This window comes from Oncorhynchus masou, chromosome 24 (genome assembly GCF_036934945.1).
Source record: "Oncorhynchus masou masou isolate Uvic2021 chromosome 24, UVic_Omas_1.1, whole genome shotgun sequence".
Taxonomy (NCBI): Eukaryota; Metazoa; Chordata; class Actinopteri; order Salmoniformes; family Salmonidae; genus Oncorhynchus; species Oncorhynchus masou.
The window spans coordinates 63,731,386-63,747,376 of record NC_088235.1 but is presented as its reverse complement, the minus strand read 5'-3'; the positions used below and the strand labels follow the sequence as shown (position 1 = coordinate 63,747,376).

General features: G+C 41.8%; 2 long non-coding RNA genes across 2 annotated transcripts; both read left to right on the top strand.

Annotated features, from left to right (window-relative positions):
* The first annotated feature begins 1,027 nt into the window (after positions 1–1,027).
* Positions 1,028–1,932, top strand: LOC135512457 (uncharacterized). The gene is made up of 3 exons (XR_010451415.1): positions 1,028–1,329; positions 1,409–1,444; positions 1,542–1,932. It is a non-coding gene; the product is annotated as an uncharacterized LOC135512457 (long non-coding RNA).
* A 75-nt stretch (positions 1,933–2,007) lies between these two features.
* On the top strand, positions 2,008–3,084 carry LOC135512456 (uncharacterized). The gene is made up of 3 exons (XR_010451414.1): positions 2,008–2,094; positions 2,375–2,476; positions 2,571–3,084. It is a non-coding gene; the product is annotated as an uncharacterized LOC135512456 (long non-coding RNA).
* Positions 3,085–15,991: the final 12,907 nt, after the last annotated feature.

Here is a 15,991-nt window from a genome sequence, read left to right as displayed (position 1 = left end):
CAATTACACACTCACCGCTCCGCTGAAACATCACAATTACAATTCAAATATTTAATTCACATCTCCAAAAATGCAGTTGTACTGTAATTATGAAACGGTTAAATTTTTAATTGAAATGCACTGCAGATATGAGTGAAATTGTGTAAAGTAACTCCATCACACTGTATAAAGCTATGATAAATTTTGATATTTTTACTGAAAACAAGACAAAAATACCAAGTAATTTTTTGCAGTGTGACTCCATTAAATGTATGTGTGTGTGTGTGTGTGTGTGTGTGTGTGTGTGTGTGTGTGTGTGTGTGTAGATTAAACATGAACGGGCCAAAACGGACATGGCAGCAGGTCAAAATCAAATACAAGAACATTCTGCAGAATGGTATGGTCCCTGACTAATATTTAACAAAGCACAAGCATATATTGTACCCAGAAGGTGCCTGCTCACACATTGTCTGTACTGTTTTAGCAGTGAAAAAGAATACCCACAGACAAGGCACAGGTGGTGGGTCACCAAAGGCTGACCTTACCCCAGCAGAGGACATGGCCTTGGAGCTAAATAAAGGCAGGCCCGTCTTAGAGGGGATCCCTGGGGGAAAGAGACGAGCATAGGTTCCTCCCAAGATGCCACCCGCTTCATTCAAGGTATGTCCTTCCATCTCTACATGGGATACAACCACATTCATATTGAATCAATTTGGACTGTCTGACTTTGGTTTACCTATTGCCTTGCAGTGTCTGGCAGCACTGTGTTCCTGTTAGAGCCACCAGCACAAGCACCAGACGATGCTGATCCAGTGAGTACTCCATCAAAGGCATACTGTAGGCCTGGCATGTCTTGTCTACTAGCTTCAATATGAATCCGATTAAATGTGATAGGGTGAAGGCCCCAGTGCAGCAGCAACAGCACATGATGGAGACGATGATGAGGAGGAGACCATCTCTGGATTCCAGAAGGCATGAGGTATCATGTTAAGACTGTGAAAGTACTATTTACTCTACAATGGTGAGGAGTCCTCATCAAAATCAAAAAATCTAATTTATTTTACAGGACCGAGATGCTATACAGTGGGAAAACCAGCCTGGCAACATAGTGCGTATTAATAAAAGGACACCACATCCTGCCAAATTCCAGCTGCGCTAATTGTATTGTGTTCACAGAGCTCACAAGCTATCAGAAAGTTGTATGGCAACCACCTCCGGCGCCAAATAGAACTGGCAGACATAGACATTCAGTACAAGAAGAAAAAGATGGAAAATCTTGCACTGGAGTCCGAAATAAAAAAGAGGACAATTAGGAAACTGGACCTTGAAATAAAAAAACTTGAGAGGGAGGTGAGATATGCCTTCAATGTACACTGTATGCTAACTGTAACACAAATGTATTAATCATTATTTTTCTTTCCTCCCCCAGCTCCAAGAAGATGACACAGCTCAAAATAAAAATTAGGTATATTCTCGTAAAGTCAAGTGAGCCATGACATATCAGCTCTTATTGTGAGCACACAGGACGGTGGCATCTTTCTAAGGTTTTTTTATTTTCCCAGCAATCAGTACAACCAAGTCATCGTTATAAGGCATCGCCCTCTTTTGCCCACCCCCCCAGCACCAGGTGTGGCCACTAGCCTATATGAAGGCCCAAAATTGTGTGTTCCTTTCTGCTCTGACAATGGCAGGCCCATTCGTGCGAGATGTGGTGGATGAAGAAGCACTTGTGCTGAGGAGAGCCTTCAGGCGAGAAAGGGTCTTCAGGGACCGGTTGGACCCACTGGCCTTCCCTGATGACCATCTATATGAAAGATACAGGTTTTCTGCAGATGGCATCAGGTATCTATGCAGACTACTGGGTCCCAGGATTAAGCACCGCACTGCACGGAGCCATGCACTGAGTGTGGAGCAAATGGTTTGTGTGGCCTTGCGCTTTTTGCTAGTGGAGCCTTCCTGTACTCAGTGGGGATGCAGAACAGCTGAACAAGGCCACAATTTGCCGCACAATAAGGAGTGTGTGTCTGACTATCAAAGCATTAGCAGATGTCTTCATCTCCTTCCCTGGCCACAGAAGACTCTGTGACATCAAAGAGGAGTTCTATAGGATTGCAGGTAAGAGGATCTACAAATTACAGGACAACTGTTAACACATAGTAGGATACTCATTACTTTGTGTGACAGGTTTCCCCAATGTCATTTGTGCAGTGGACTGCACACACATAAGGATAAAAGCCCCTCAGGTGCCCATGAGGCCGATTTTGTGAATAGGAAATCCTTTCACAGCATTAATGTTCAGGTGAACATAACTTTTTGATATTGTCCATTGACGAACACTCTGCATTGCCAGTGATGTGCATTGATTGGTGTAATATTCCTCATCTTATGATTTCAGATGGTCTGCAATGCTGACTGTGTGATCAGCAATGTTGTGGCAAAATGGCCTGGCTCAGTCCATGACTCCAGAATCTTTCGGGCCTCTGAAATCTATCACAAGGTAAGCCACACAACCCCTATTTATAACCATCATGGCTGTGTCAAGAATATCACTGTGTTTATGAGGTAGTAATGATGAGATTTTGTGTTGACAGGTGAATTCTCTGGTGTGTTGCTGGGAGACAGGGGTATGGCTGCCAGCCTTTTCTCCTGACACCTTTCACAGACCCCCAGGAAGCACAGCAGGCCTACAACCATGCCCATGCCAGGACCAGGGCCAGAGTTGAAATGACCTTTGGCCTCCTGAAGGCACGCTTTCACTGCCTTCACAAATTAAGGGTCAGCCCTGTTAGGGCATGTGATATTACTGTGGCTTGTGCTGTCCTCCACAATGTGGCCTGCCTGAGGAAGGAGAGGGCCCCCAGAGTGCCACCAGCCATGGACTGGGACAATCCGGCAATCTTCCCTGATGACGACAGTGGTCGGCTGCTGAGGGACCAATATGTGTTGAATTATTTTAGTTAGTATGTGTGCTTTCAATTTTGGTTAAATATGTCCTGCGGTGGCAGAGGAATTTGGTTTTTTTTGGGTTCGTTTTTTGATGAATTTGGCCTCTTATGATGTTTGTGCGGTATACTGTGTGTAATACAAGGCTGCAGGGAGGCTACTGCATCCATTCATTTGTCCAGTTGATGTGTATGGATTTGTCCTGCATTTATTTTAGTGTGCAGACATGCAGGGTGTGTTATATACAGACCTTTGAATGTGTATGTATCATTTTGTATAATATGCTTGGATTCTGTGCTTTCCATCTTGTAGAGTCACTGTGACTTCAGTTTCGAAAGGAGCTGATGGTTTACCTGCTTTGTTTTGTCCTTATTCAATAAAGGAACATAATGTTACACATTGTGTTTTTATATTCATATGGAATGTGTATTTGTTTATATGACAGAGTACTAGGGCCACACTGAAGAAAAAGGATAAAGTCATACATTTATGAGGCTGGTTCTTTCTGCAGAAAAGCTACATTGTTTTTACAGTTTTGATACTTATGACAATGTGATACTTAATATTCTGGCACATCAGCATGTCTTTGTTTATGAAACCATACTGAAGTACAATTTCACGAAATGCCCCACATCTGTCATTTTAACAACTGTCCTCCTTTAAAACAACTGGTTACAATATTATGACTTGTTTTTTTCCCCTCTGTGGCCCTAATATTCTATCATTTTATATATAGCCTTATAGTCTATGGGAAACTGTAAATTATCTAATGATAGCAACATCATCTAAAAATCATTTTTTATCCAAAATCATTGAAATTAATGATCACAAACGTTTAAATAATAACAGTGGGTCTAGTTATATGTGATAACAATGTATAGTGAGCAGTGAAATAACTATTGGTTTCCATTTGTGGTGACTGCTGACTGACATTAGGGATGAGATTAAATAGATCCTGGAATTTAGCCTGGTCTGGAGCAGGCTAGCTCCACAGAATAAATCTCCATGGTAATTTATACCATAACATATCCTCCTGCCCCCTATCCATCTTTAGTGCAACCGGATTACGGTTCAATTGAGCCAGGATCACCAAGATATCCTGGCTTAATCCCTTATCCTAGTTTTGTGCAACAGGCCCCTGATGTCCTTGTTCTGTGTTTATTTGCACCAGTATTAGGCTGTTTCGGTTTTCGTTACGTTTATTGTTTTGTAGTGTTTGTATTTAGATACGTGTTGCTTCAGTTTAATACACATGGATCGCAATCTACACGCAGCATTTTGGTCCGACTCTCCTTCACACCTAGAAAGCCGTAACAGTTGTTTTTGTCGCACTGCTTTGCTTTATCTTGGCCAGGTCGCAGTTGTAAATGAGAACTTGTTCTCAACTGGCCGACCTGGTTAAATAAAGGTGAAATAAAAAAATAAAAATAAAACACTAAGACAGTTGTGAAGAGGGCACGACAATGCCTTTCCCCTCCCCAGAGACTCAAAATATTTGTTATGGGTGCCCAGATCCTCAAAACGTTCTACAGCTGCACCATCGAGAGCATCCTGACCGGTTGCATCACCGACCTGGTATGGCAACTGCTCGGCATCTGACCGTGCGGCACTACAGAGTGTAGTGCGTACAGCCCAGCACATCATTGGGGCCAAGCTTCCTGCCATCCAGGACCTATATACTAGGCGGTGTCAGAAAGGCCCCAAAAAATTGTAAAAAACTCCAGACACCTAAGTCATAGACCGTTCTCTCAGCTACCGCACAGCAAGAGGTACCGGAGCGCCACGTCTAGGTCCAAAAGGCTCAGTAACAGCTTCTACCCACAAGCCATAAGACTGCTGAACAGTTAATCAAATGGCCACCTGGATTATTTGCATTGACCACCCTTTGTTTTTACACTGCTGCTACTCGCCGTTTATTATCTATGCATAATCACTTTACCTCTACCTACATGTACATATTACCTCGACTAACCTGTAACCCCGCACATTGACTCTGTACCAGTACCCCCTGTATATGGCCTCGTTATTGTTATTTTATTGTGTTACTTTTTTAAATAAAAAATAAAAATAAATAATGCCAGGAGAATGATACCTGCCCAAATGCCTAGTGCCAACTGTAAAGTTTGGTGGAGTAGGAATAATGGTCTGTTTTTCATGGATCGCGCTAGGCCCCTTAGTTCCAGTGAAGGGAAATCTTAACGCTACAGTATACAATGACATTCTAGACGATTCTGTGCTTCCAACTTTGTGGCAACAGTTTGAAGAAGGCCCTTTCCCTTTTCAGCATGATAATGCGCAAATCCCCATGCGCAAAGCAAGGTCCATACAGAAATGTTTTGTCGAGATCAGTGTGGAAGATCTTGACTGGCTTGCACAGAGCCCTAACCTCAACCCCATCAAACACCTTTGGGATGAATTGGAACGCCGGCTGCGAACCAGGCCTAATCGCCCAACATCAGTGCCCGACCTCAGTAATGCTCTTGTGGCTGAATGGAAGCAAGTCCCTGCAGCAATGTTCCAACATCTAGTGGAAAGCCTACCCATAAGGGTGGAGGCTGTTAAAGCAGCAAAGGGGGTACCAACTCCATATTAATGCCCCTGATTTTGGAATGAGATGTTTGACGAGCAGGTATACACATACTGTTGGTCATGTAGTGTATGTGCCGTGCCGAGTCCATACTTCAAGTTAATCTGACACTCAAACCACCGAGCAAACAATGTAAGCACAAAGCACCATCAATCATAAATATAACAAGGTAGGCGCTGTCTCCCCTCATAACACTACCCCCCTCAAGCAGGGCAGAGTCCATTCGGCACCTATACAAATAACTTGGTGACATTTATTTATCAGAATTGGCAGTAGGAATGACACATTTAAAAAAAAGCTCTAATTAAGTGTTTATGAACAGTCTAGAACAGCTAAATAATATACAACTGTCCCGTGCTCAACAACAATACAATAGTCCTTGTAAGTTCTCAACAGGCTCTCTCAGACTGGCTGAGCAGGAAAGCAATGGACATGGCCACTTTGAATTTTAGAACAAGACAGTGGCTGTTATAGCAGCAGAAGGGGGACCAACTCCATATTGATGCACATGATTTTGGAACGAGATGTTTGACAAGCAGGTGTCCACATACTTCTGACCATGTAGTGTACCTTAAAAAACGGTTGAGACATTGATCAGAAAACCAGTCAGTATCGGGTGTGACCACCATTTGCTTTATGCAGTGTTACGTCTCATTCGCATAAAGTTGATCAGGCTGTTTATTGTGGCCTGTGGAAGGTTGTCCCACTCCTCTTCAATGGCTTGCTGAATATTGGCATTGAAGTTGCTGAATATTGGCGGGAACTGGAACACACTGTTGTACACGCCGATCCAGAGCATCCCAAACATGCACAATGGGTATCTGGTGAATATGCAGGCCATGGAAGAACTGGGACATTTTTAGCTTCCAGGAATTGCGTACATGTCCTTGTGACATTGGGGCTGTGCGTTATCATGCTGAAACATGAAGTGATGGCTGCGGAATAATGGCACGACAATGGGCCTCAGGATCTCATGATTGGATCTCTGTGCATTCACATTTGCCATTGATAAAATGCAATTGTGTTCATTGTCCGTAGCTTATACCTGCCCATACCATAACCCCAACGCCACCATGGGGCGTTGACATCAGCAAACGTTGACGTCAGCAAACTGCTCGCACACACAACGTCATACACGTGGTCTGCAGTTGTGAGGCCGGTTGGACGTACTGGCAAATTCTCTAAAACGATGTTGGAGGCTGCTTATGGTAGAGAAAGGAACATTCAATTCTCTGGCAGCAGCTCTGGTGGACATTCCTGCAGTCAGCATGCCAATTGCACACTCCCTCAAAACTTGAGACATCTGTGGCATTGTGTTGTGTGAAAAAAACTGCACATTTTAAAGTGGCCTTTTATTGTCCCCAGCACAAGGTGCACCTGTGTAAGGATCATTTTGTTTAATCAACTTCTTGATATGCATAACCTGTCAGGTGGATGGATTTTCTTGGCAAAGGACAAATGCTCACTAACAGGGATGTAAAATAAATTTGTGCACAAGCTTTTTTGTGCATATTTAACATGTATTGTATTTTTTATTTCAGCTTAAAACATGGGACCAACACTTCACATGTTGAGTTTATATTTTTTTTGTTCTGCGCATATCTGATGATTTGCCAGTTGAACAGATTTCTTTTGTAGGCATTGTTGAGCACAGCACTCAATGCACCAAGAGTAACTAGGACACCATGTTTCCAACTACTAGTGGTGGATGTAAATGGGGGAAAGGTTGGTCTCATCATTGAATGCCAATTTGTCTAAGCACAAAAGGCTGCTTGATACTAATGTAGAATAATACTTACCTTTTTTCAAAAATGCATACGACATTGTGTAAAATAAGAATCAAATCTAACCATGTTGAATTACCCACAATCCTCCAAAAACTGAGACACGTGGAAAGATAGGAAGTGCAAGGAGAGTAAAACCAAAGTACCAATGAGTTAAATCACTCAAATGTTCTCTATCTTTGGATATCCTCATGAGAAAAATTACATAAAAATATAATTAACAACTTGACAACTTGCATTCAATTTGTATTAAGTTTTAGTTGGTTGTTTTTTTGAGTGAATTTCAATTCACCCCAGAATATTTTTTGTGCGTGTTGACTGTGTAAAATTCTAAAGAAATTCCAATGAAATGTACAATCTTACTGCCCCAGAAGTCAGGGGTTCAATTCCCGCTTCTGCCTTTCCCACTTTCGCTCCTTTTCTGTCTCCTCCCTTTTCTAATCTGTCTAAATAAGGCCTTCAAAAAATGAAGGATGCAATCAATCAATCAATATATAGGCTATAAATAATTTGCATTCCGTAATCATTTGATTATATGAGAGATACAGTCTGCAAAAAAATATTTGTAGGTGTTTTGTAATGCTGCCTTTTACTTGCACTGAACCCACAAAAAGTGTTTTGACAACACTTTCCTAAAAACACTAATACTCCGATTGATTAACCACTTTGGATGTTTCAGTGTACTTTTATTGATTGGGGTTTACATTGTTATACATTGGGGTTTACATTCAAACACCAGATCTCAGGTTAGGTGCACTACTTTTCATAGTTTTATTACACAAATCATTATGTTTTGAGTCTTTCTATTTTTACTGTGTAGTATTTTTCCCAGGGTGGGACACAGAGCAGTGAGTGCACCCAGTATGCATACGCTCCTGTAAATATTTACAAAACTATCAACAACTTACATCCCTACATTAAACATGTCTAACAAAACAAAACACAGGTAAACTGTTATAATCTCCACCCGGCACAGCCAGAAGAGGACTGGCCACCCCTCATAAACTGGTTCCTCTCTAGGTTTCTTCCTAGGTTTTGGCCTTTCTAGGGAGTTTTTCCTAGCCAACGTGCTTCAACACCTGCATTGCTTGCTGTTTGGGGTTTTAGGCTGGGTTTTCTGTACAGCACTTAGAGATATCAGCTGATGTAAGAAGGGCTATATAAATACATTTGATTTGATTTGATTCAAACAGAACCTGTTATTGTTTCTGTCCATGACGATGAATGACATCACTCTCAGAGTTGCAGTCACAAGATGTAGAGATTCACACAAACAAACCGTTAAGTCATGTAGCGATTTTAGTGAAAATGGAGTTACATGCTTTTCAAATCAAAAGTTTTATTCAAATGTGTGTGGACCTGTAGAGCAGAGGTAACATCCCATGCCTGTCCTATAAAAGTGAACCCTATACTGTATTTTGTTGTTGCTGGCCTCTGGTCATTGGTACTAAAATGTGATGAAACTCTCTCACAGTCATAAACATAACAGTAACATGGGGTGGAAAATCGCAGATGAATTTAGGATATTGACATCAATTAGCAACGAACTATCAAATTAAAACAGTGGTCTGTCACCAAGTCCTGTTCGAAAGTGTTAAATTCAGCACACTCCTCCGAAAGCAAGGAAGGAATGGTCAGAGCTCACACACCACAATGAGAAAGCTGTCAATGCCACTATCAGCAAGCCGGTAATTAATGAATGCCTTAGTCAGACTTCCAACACCGTTGGGAGGAGGATCTCAGTTACAGATGATAAAACTCTCAATATAACAGCACAAACTACGTTTGAGAACAATGCCTTTGACAGCATTTACGGTCAGCTGTGATCCAAACACAATGTGACATGGGAGAGTCAATAAAGTTTAGCACACAAAAAGCTCAGCTTGAAAGGAAAAGTATCGGAAGTTAATCATGGAATATTCTGCATCGCCTCCTTACAGTCAGGTGTTTCTGTCTTGTGTTGTGGTAACCAGCCACTGTTTGTACTGCTGCACAGTTATGCCCACACATTTCCATGTACGCACATCACAGGGAAGGAAGAGGATTCACTGACTCTTAATAGGCTCTAAACAATTTCCTCCATCAGTCAGAGGTTTGGTTTAGATGTTATTGCTGTTATAACACTATTGTGCCATGTATTTGTAAAGCAGGTCGCCACACAGAAGTTATAAAACAGCTAACAGGCATGAATGTTGAAGTGACATATTAGTCAGACCTTCAGAATAGGAAGACAAGGGACAGGTAGGATACACAAATGCCCATCTCAAAAAACGGCTAATCTCTATGCCACTACAATTACAAAGCAATTACTAAACAAATTATTATTATGAAACAGAAATGTTGTTACTGAAGTAATGACAGGGTTATTACACAGGCATATGAGCAATTTAATGTAAAGTCTTAATGCTGTTCCTGTGCGGTACTTGCTGAACCAGTCACACCACTTGAAACATGTTTGAAGGTGAAAGCACTGCTTACATTTTGTCATCATTAAGATTAAGCCACAACTTTGCGTTTCATTTGATTTAACCATTGTTTAACCAAGTTAAAGCTCAGACACACTGGTAGAATTGTCAAACGTTTTCCCGCTGACAGTACTTAGCACCGCTAAAGAGAGTGTCGGCAGTCAGTCACTTTAGTTTTCACACAGCAAAGACCTTGAAGTCGTCAGCTACTCAGCCTTGTGAAAATAATCCAAGCCAGAAGGTGGCAGTAGCGTTGTTTGGCAATGCATGTCCATGTGTGTTGCTTTATGGTCTAGATTTCAATGTTAGCTAGCTAGCTGCACTAATGTTGCTATTTTGTAGAAAGCCCTTGTTGATACTAGTCAGATGGCCACAACTAGGTAAGTATATAGCAAGATGACAAAGAAACAATTTAAATCACTCTCCATAATCCCATACTGCCAGTGTCAGCCTATAGCCAAATGTTTAGCTAGCTAACTAATGCTAGCATATTCACTAGCTAGTACAACATAGTCAACATATCAGTACCAATGGTATCTAAAAATGACCACGTCCCTGTTTGACTTCCAGCATGCCCAACTTCTCATCAACCCAAACTCCCAGATATGTGTATACTTTGTCTTGCTCTATGGCATGATCTCTAAGGTAGTAATGACATGGTTTTAATGGTCTAGTTAAGGAAAATACCATGCATTGGCATAGGACCAAAAAAAGCTCTGAAATCGACACTTGTGTGCTGCTTGTTTACATTGGCCCACAGCACAGCTACCCGCATGAGGGATGCACTATGTACTATCCCATCCTAGGTTTAACAAGAACTGTTGCTGTTTTCATTTGGTTTATATAATTAGCATACAGCCATTTAGCTGTGACAAAGGCCCCAGACATGGAGAAGAAGTCAACATTCAGGGACAATTGTTGCATTGACATGTTTATCACAATCTAAACTGCAATTAGGAATACATTTAGACTTGTTATACTTTTATGCAATATGCTGTCAGGGGCAATTAAATCTCTCTTGACGCCAGCCCAAATTTAAACTCATGCTCTGTTCAAGCTCAGTTCCCAATACAATACAGAAATACAGTATACACACCGGTATCTTAAGAGTTAAATATTTCACTACATACATACAGTATAACAAATGAAATCCCGAATAGACTATGGTAGGACACCAAATACATAGCAGCTTCCTTTGGAGCTGTAATAAATGCATTCAGAACATATTTCTGTGGGACTGAACAAATAACTGTAGAGGTTGTGCGAGTTCTCCATTCAGGAAAACTGTCTGACTTGCTCAAACTGTCCATGGCAGCCTGAAGAAAGTATCATGTTGATGAAGATGTCAGATTAGAGTTTGATGAGGTCTTAGAAAAGGACAATAGAAAATGATAGCGTTATACATTCCATGTCCTATTTCAGAGCATGAGAGATCCCTCTCTGCACGTCCTGCTCAGCTTTTCCTTGGGCACGTTTTCCCCTCCCTCTCTGTAAGTGTTCGTGAGAAGACGGTGCAACAGAAAGTTGTCAGGGCAGAGCCGCCACGCGAGATATACTCTTCTATAACAATAACACTATGGCAGCTCCTCTTACCTCTGTAAACCTTGATGTGTGACTGACATAGAAACGTGTAAGTAGGCCAATCAACAGAGCCAGGCACACATTCAAGCACAACAATATATCACAGTATTCTATGGCATAGTGAAGAGAGCATAGACGTTAGACGTTATAATTTATGACACATTTACTTTTGCATTTTGCATAATGCTATTTCCCCCACACTAAAAAAAAAACACAAAAAAGGCTTCCTTTTGAATCACTTGAAATGTTGATACATAAAGAGACGCAACATATTATAAGACATTATAAAGTCTCATACAGTACATTCTTATAATAAATTGCAATGCTTTAAAGAAAGTGTTACTTATACTCCTAATAGCCAAGTATTTCTTAAGTGTATTCCTGTCTTTAGAAATTAACTGAAGAGTGGGAGTCTGGTTCTGTTGTGAGGGGTGTGTTTGTAAATGTGTACGTGTTAACGCGTTAGCGTGTTCGCGTGAGAGAGTCGGGAGATTACAGAGCCCCCCATGTGTGTTTATCCCGCTGCGACCTTGCCATTCGAGTTTGCCGTGTTCTATTCAGCTGGACACAAAATCCATTTCCTGGTTACATAAACAAATGTAAACTACAAGGAATGTAATGAGCTCTACTGTAACAAAGGCACTGTCACATTCTACAGAGCACAATACTTTTATCAATGGAAACACCCCTAACCCCTAACCCTAACCTTAAACTTAAGTCTAACCCTAACCCCAAAGCCATAAAACTATATCAAATCCTAACTCTTAACCCTAACCCTAACCGTAGCCACTAACCTTATTATAACCCTAATTGTAACCCTAACCCTAAAATAGCATTTTTCCTTGTGGGTCCGGCAAAATGGTCCTACCAGTGGAGACTCCTCCTCAGAGGAAGAAAATGACCATCCTCCTCAGTGAATTTTTATAAAAATAAAAATAGTGAATCATTTAAAAAGTTATTATTTTTAGTTAAAACTATACTAAATATATTCACGTCATTAAATAATTGATTAAAACAATGGAGGTCTACAGCACTCAGTAGTCTCAACAGCACTCTGTAGGGTCGCACCATGGTGTTGACTTCAATACAAAACAGTGTGTTATCATCCCTTTTCATAGACTTACACAGTAATTATGACAACTTCCAGAGGATGTCCTCCAACCTGTCAGTGCTCTTGCAGCATGAACTGACATGTTATCCACCCAATCAAAGGATCAGTGATCTAATCTAGTACTGAAAGCTTAAGCTACAGCTAGCTAGCACTGCAGTGCATAAAATGTGTTGAGAAGTTGACTCAGAGAAAGAAAGACAATAGTTGAACAGTTTTGAACAAATGAATTACTTATAAAAGGAAGGAGAAGCAAGAGCTCTCTCTCTCGCCATGTGTCACCTCAAAATGATCTTGACCTGTGTGCGCCTATGTTGCAAACTTCCATTCATAGGCCAGGTTGTAGCAACCTCATGATGTTTGTTACAGGGAAAATGTGAGTATCATGTAGTAGACTGCTACGGCATCTTGTTTATCCAAGATGGTGTAGCAGTCGGTCGTATGTTTGTCTTTTTCAAACATAAATTTGCATCCTGTAGAACAAATTCCAAAAGTTTTGGGACACTGTAAAGTCCATGGAGAATAAGAGCACCTCCTCCCAGCTGCCCACTGCACTGAGGCTAGGAAACACTGTCACCACCGATAAATCCACGATAGTCGAGAATTTCAATTAGCATTTTTCTACGGCTGGCCATGCTTTCCAACTGTCTCCCACTACCCCGGCAAACGGCTCTGCACCCCCCGCAGCAACTTGCCCCCCGCTTCTCCTTCACCCAAATCCAGATAGCTAATGTTCTGAAAGAGCTACAAAATCTGGACGCCTACAAATCAGCTGCGATAGAGAATCTGGACCCTCTATTTCTAAAATGATCCGCCACAATTGTTGCAACCCCTATTACTAGCCTGTTCAACCTTTCTTTCGTATCGTCTGAGATCCCCAAAGATTGGAATGTTGCCGCGTTCTCCCCCATCTTCAAAGGGGGAGACACTCTAGTCCAAACTGCTACAGACCGATATCCATCCTGCCCTGCCTTTCTAAAGTCTTCGGAAGCCAAGTTAACAAACAGATCACCTACCATTTCAAATCCCACTGTACCTTCTCCGCTATGCAATCTGGTTTCCGAGCTGGTCATGGGTGCACCTCAGCCACGCTCAAGGTCCTACACGATATCGCAACCGCCATCGATAAACGTACTGTGCAGCCGTCTTCATCGACATGGCCAAGGCTTTTGACTCTGTCAATCGCTGCATTCTTATCAGCAGACTCAACAGCCCTGGTTTCTCAAATCACTGCCTCGCCTGGTTCACCAACTACTTCTCAGATAGAGTTCAGTGTGTCAAATCGGAGGGTCTGCTGTCCGGACCTCTGGCAGTCTCTATGGGGGTGCCACAGGGTTCAATTTTTGGACCGACTCTCTTCTCTGTATACATCAATGAGGTCGCTCTTGCTGCTGTTGAGTCTCTGATCCACCTCTATGCAGACGACACCATTCTGTATACTTCTGGCCCTTCTTTGGACACTGTGTTAACAACCCTCCAGGCAAGCTTCAATGCCATACAACTCTCCTTCCGTGGCCTCCAATTGCTCTTAAATACAAGTAAAACTAAATGCATGCTCCTCAACCGATCGCTACCCGCACCTGCACGCCTGTCCAACATCACTGCTCTGGACGGCTCTGACTTACGTGGACAATACGTGGACAACTACAAATACTTAGGTGTCTGGTTAGACTGTAAACGCTCCTTCCAGACCCATATCAAATATCTCCAATCCAAAGTTAAATCTAGAATTGGCTTCCTATTTCGCAACAAAGCATCCTTCACTCATGCTGCCAAACATACCCTTGTAAAACTGACCATCCTACCAATCCTCGACTTTGGCGATGTAATTTACAAAATAGCCTCCCACCCACTGGCTCCATGTCATCTACAAGACCCTGCTAGGTAAAAGTCCCCCCTTATCTCAGCTCTCTGGTCACCATAGCATCTCCCACCTGTAGCACACGCTCCAGCAGGTATATCTCTCTAGTCACCCCCAAAACCAATTATTTCTTTGACCGCCTCTCCTTCCAGTTCTCTGCTGCCAATGACGGGAACGAACTACAAAAATCTCTGAAACTGGAAACACTTATCTCCCTCACTAGCTTTAAGCACCAACTGTCAGAGCAGCTCACAGATTACTGCACCTGTACATAGCCCACCTATATTTTAGCCCAAACAACTACCTCTTTCCCTACTGTATTTAATTTATTTATTTATTTTGCTCCTTTGCACCCCATTATTTTTATTTCTACTTTGCACATTATTCCATTGCAAATCTACCATTCCAGTGTTTTACTTGCTATATTGTATTTACTTTGCCACCATGGCCTTTTAAAAAAAATTTAACTGGGTGAATGCAATATGAATGACAGTCACTACCAGGACTTCTGGTACAAGGATAGTTAAACAAACAAACAAACAAAAACACACACACACACACACGGCAATGTCTTACTATATTTTCGGACTTTTTGTGGACCAACAATTAATTCCCATTCAAAATTCTATTTTCCCGAAACCTAACCCTAAACCTAACACTAATCCCAATTCCAACACTAATTCCTCACTTCTATTTATTTTAGTAGGTTTACTATTCTTGTAAGGACTTCTTACTTGTAAGGACTTCTTCATACTCAAAAGTATAGTAAAAACATGTACACACACACACACAACTGCTCTTCTCTCTCCCTCTCTCTGCTACAGATAGGAGCCAATCTAAACACTCGGGGAGGAAACCTGGGTTCCACAGCATGTAAATGTTGTCTGCTGCTGTCACCATTCACCAAAGCTTGTTTAGATAGAAGTGATCCCGACTAACAGGCCAGCCCTTACCTCCACGCTAGATTGCCAAAGCCATGACAGCCTCTTTATTTTAACTATGAGAAACAAAACAATCCCAGCAGCACAATCCTTCCTGGCACAACTCTACACACCTTGTTAACGTCTTAGTAACCGCCACAGCAGTGCTCCAAACACTGAAAGAGAGAGTCCATGGTCCTCAAGGATGTGCAAAAAAGTGTGTGAAGCTCTAATCTCAATCCTAGAAATGAATAGAAATTAAATGTAACATAAAACCTTCTATGCCCATCCCTTTCCAGTTCGGGCCTGTTTAAAGTAGACAGAAATTGAGGGTTTCCAATTTGTCCCTGGAGCTAGAGCAGTGAAGGTGGATTTTGACGAGGTACATTAGGGGTGTAATGGGGAATAATGGGTGAGTGTTTGTGGAGGGTCGTGTGAAGGTGTTCCCTCTCCCTTTGATTGTGGCAATGCGAGGGCAGCTGTGTTTCTTCCTTGCACCCTATTCTATCGACCCTTCTGTCATTCCAGGGGAGAGACCAAACAAATAAGAAGTTTCATACGTTTTCATTATATACAGGGAGTGCGGTACCGAGATGGCAGGAAGCGATGTACTGGGCCTGTCATGACAAATAATGTCCCCTGGCAAATTAGTGCACCCCTCATAATCACAATGGGATTCGATATACTATTAGCATCCGTTACTATATCAACACCGTGATGACCTAATGATTAGAATTTTGGAGATCATTACGGCCTAAATTAC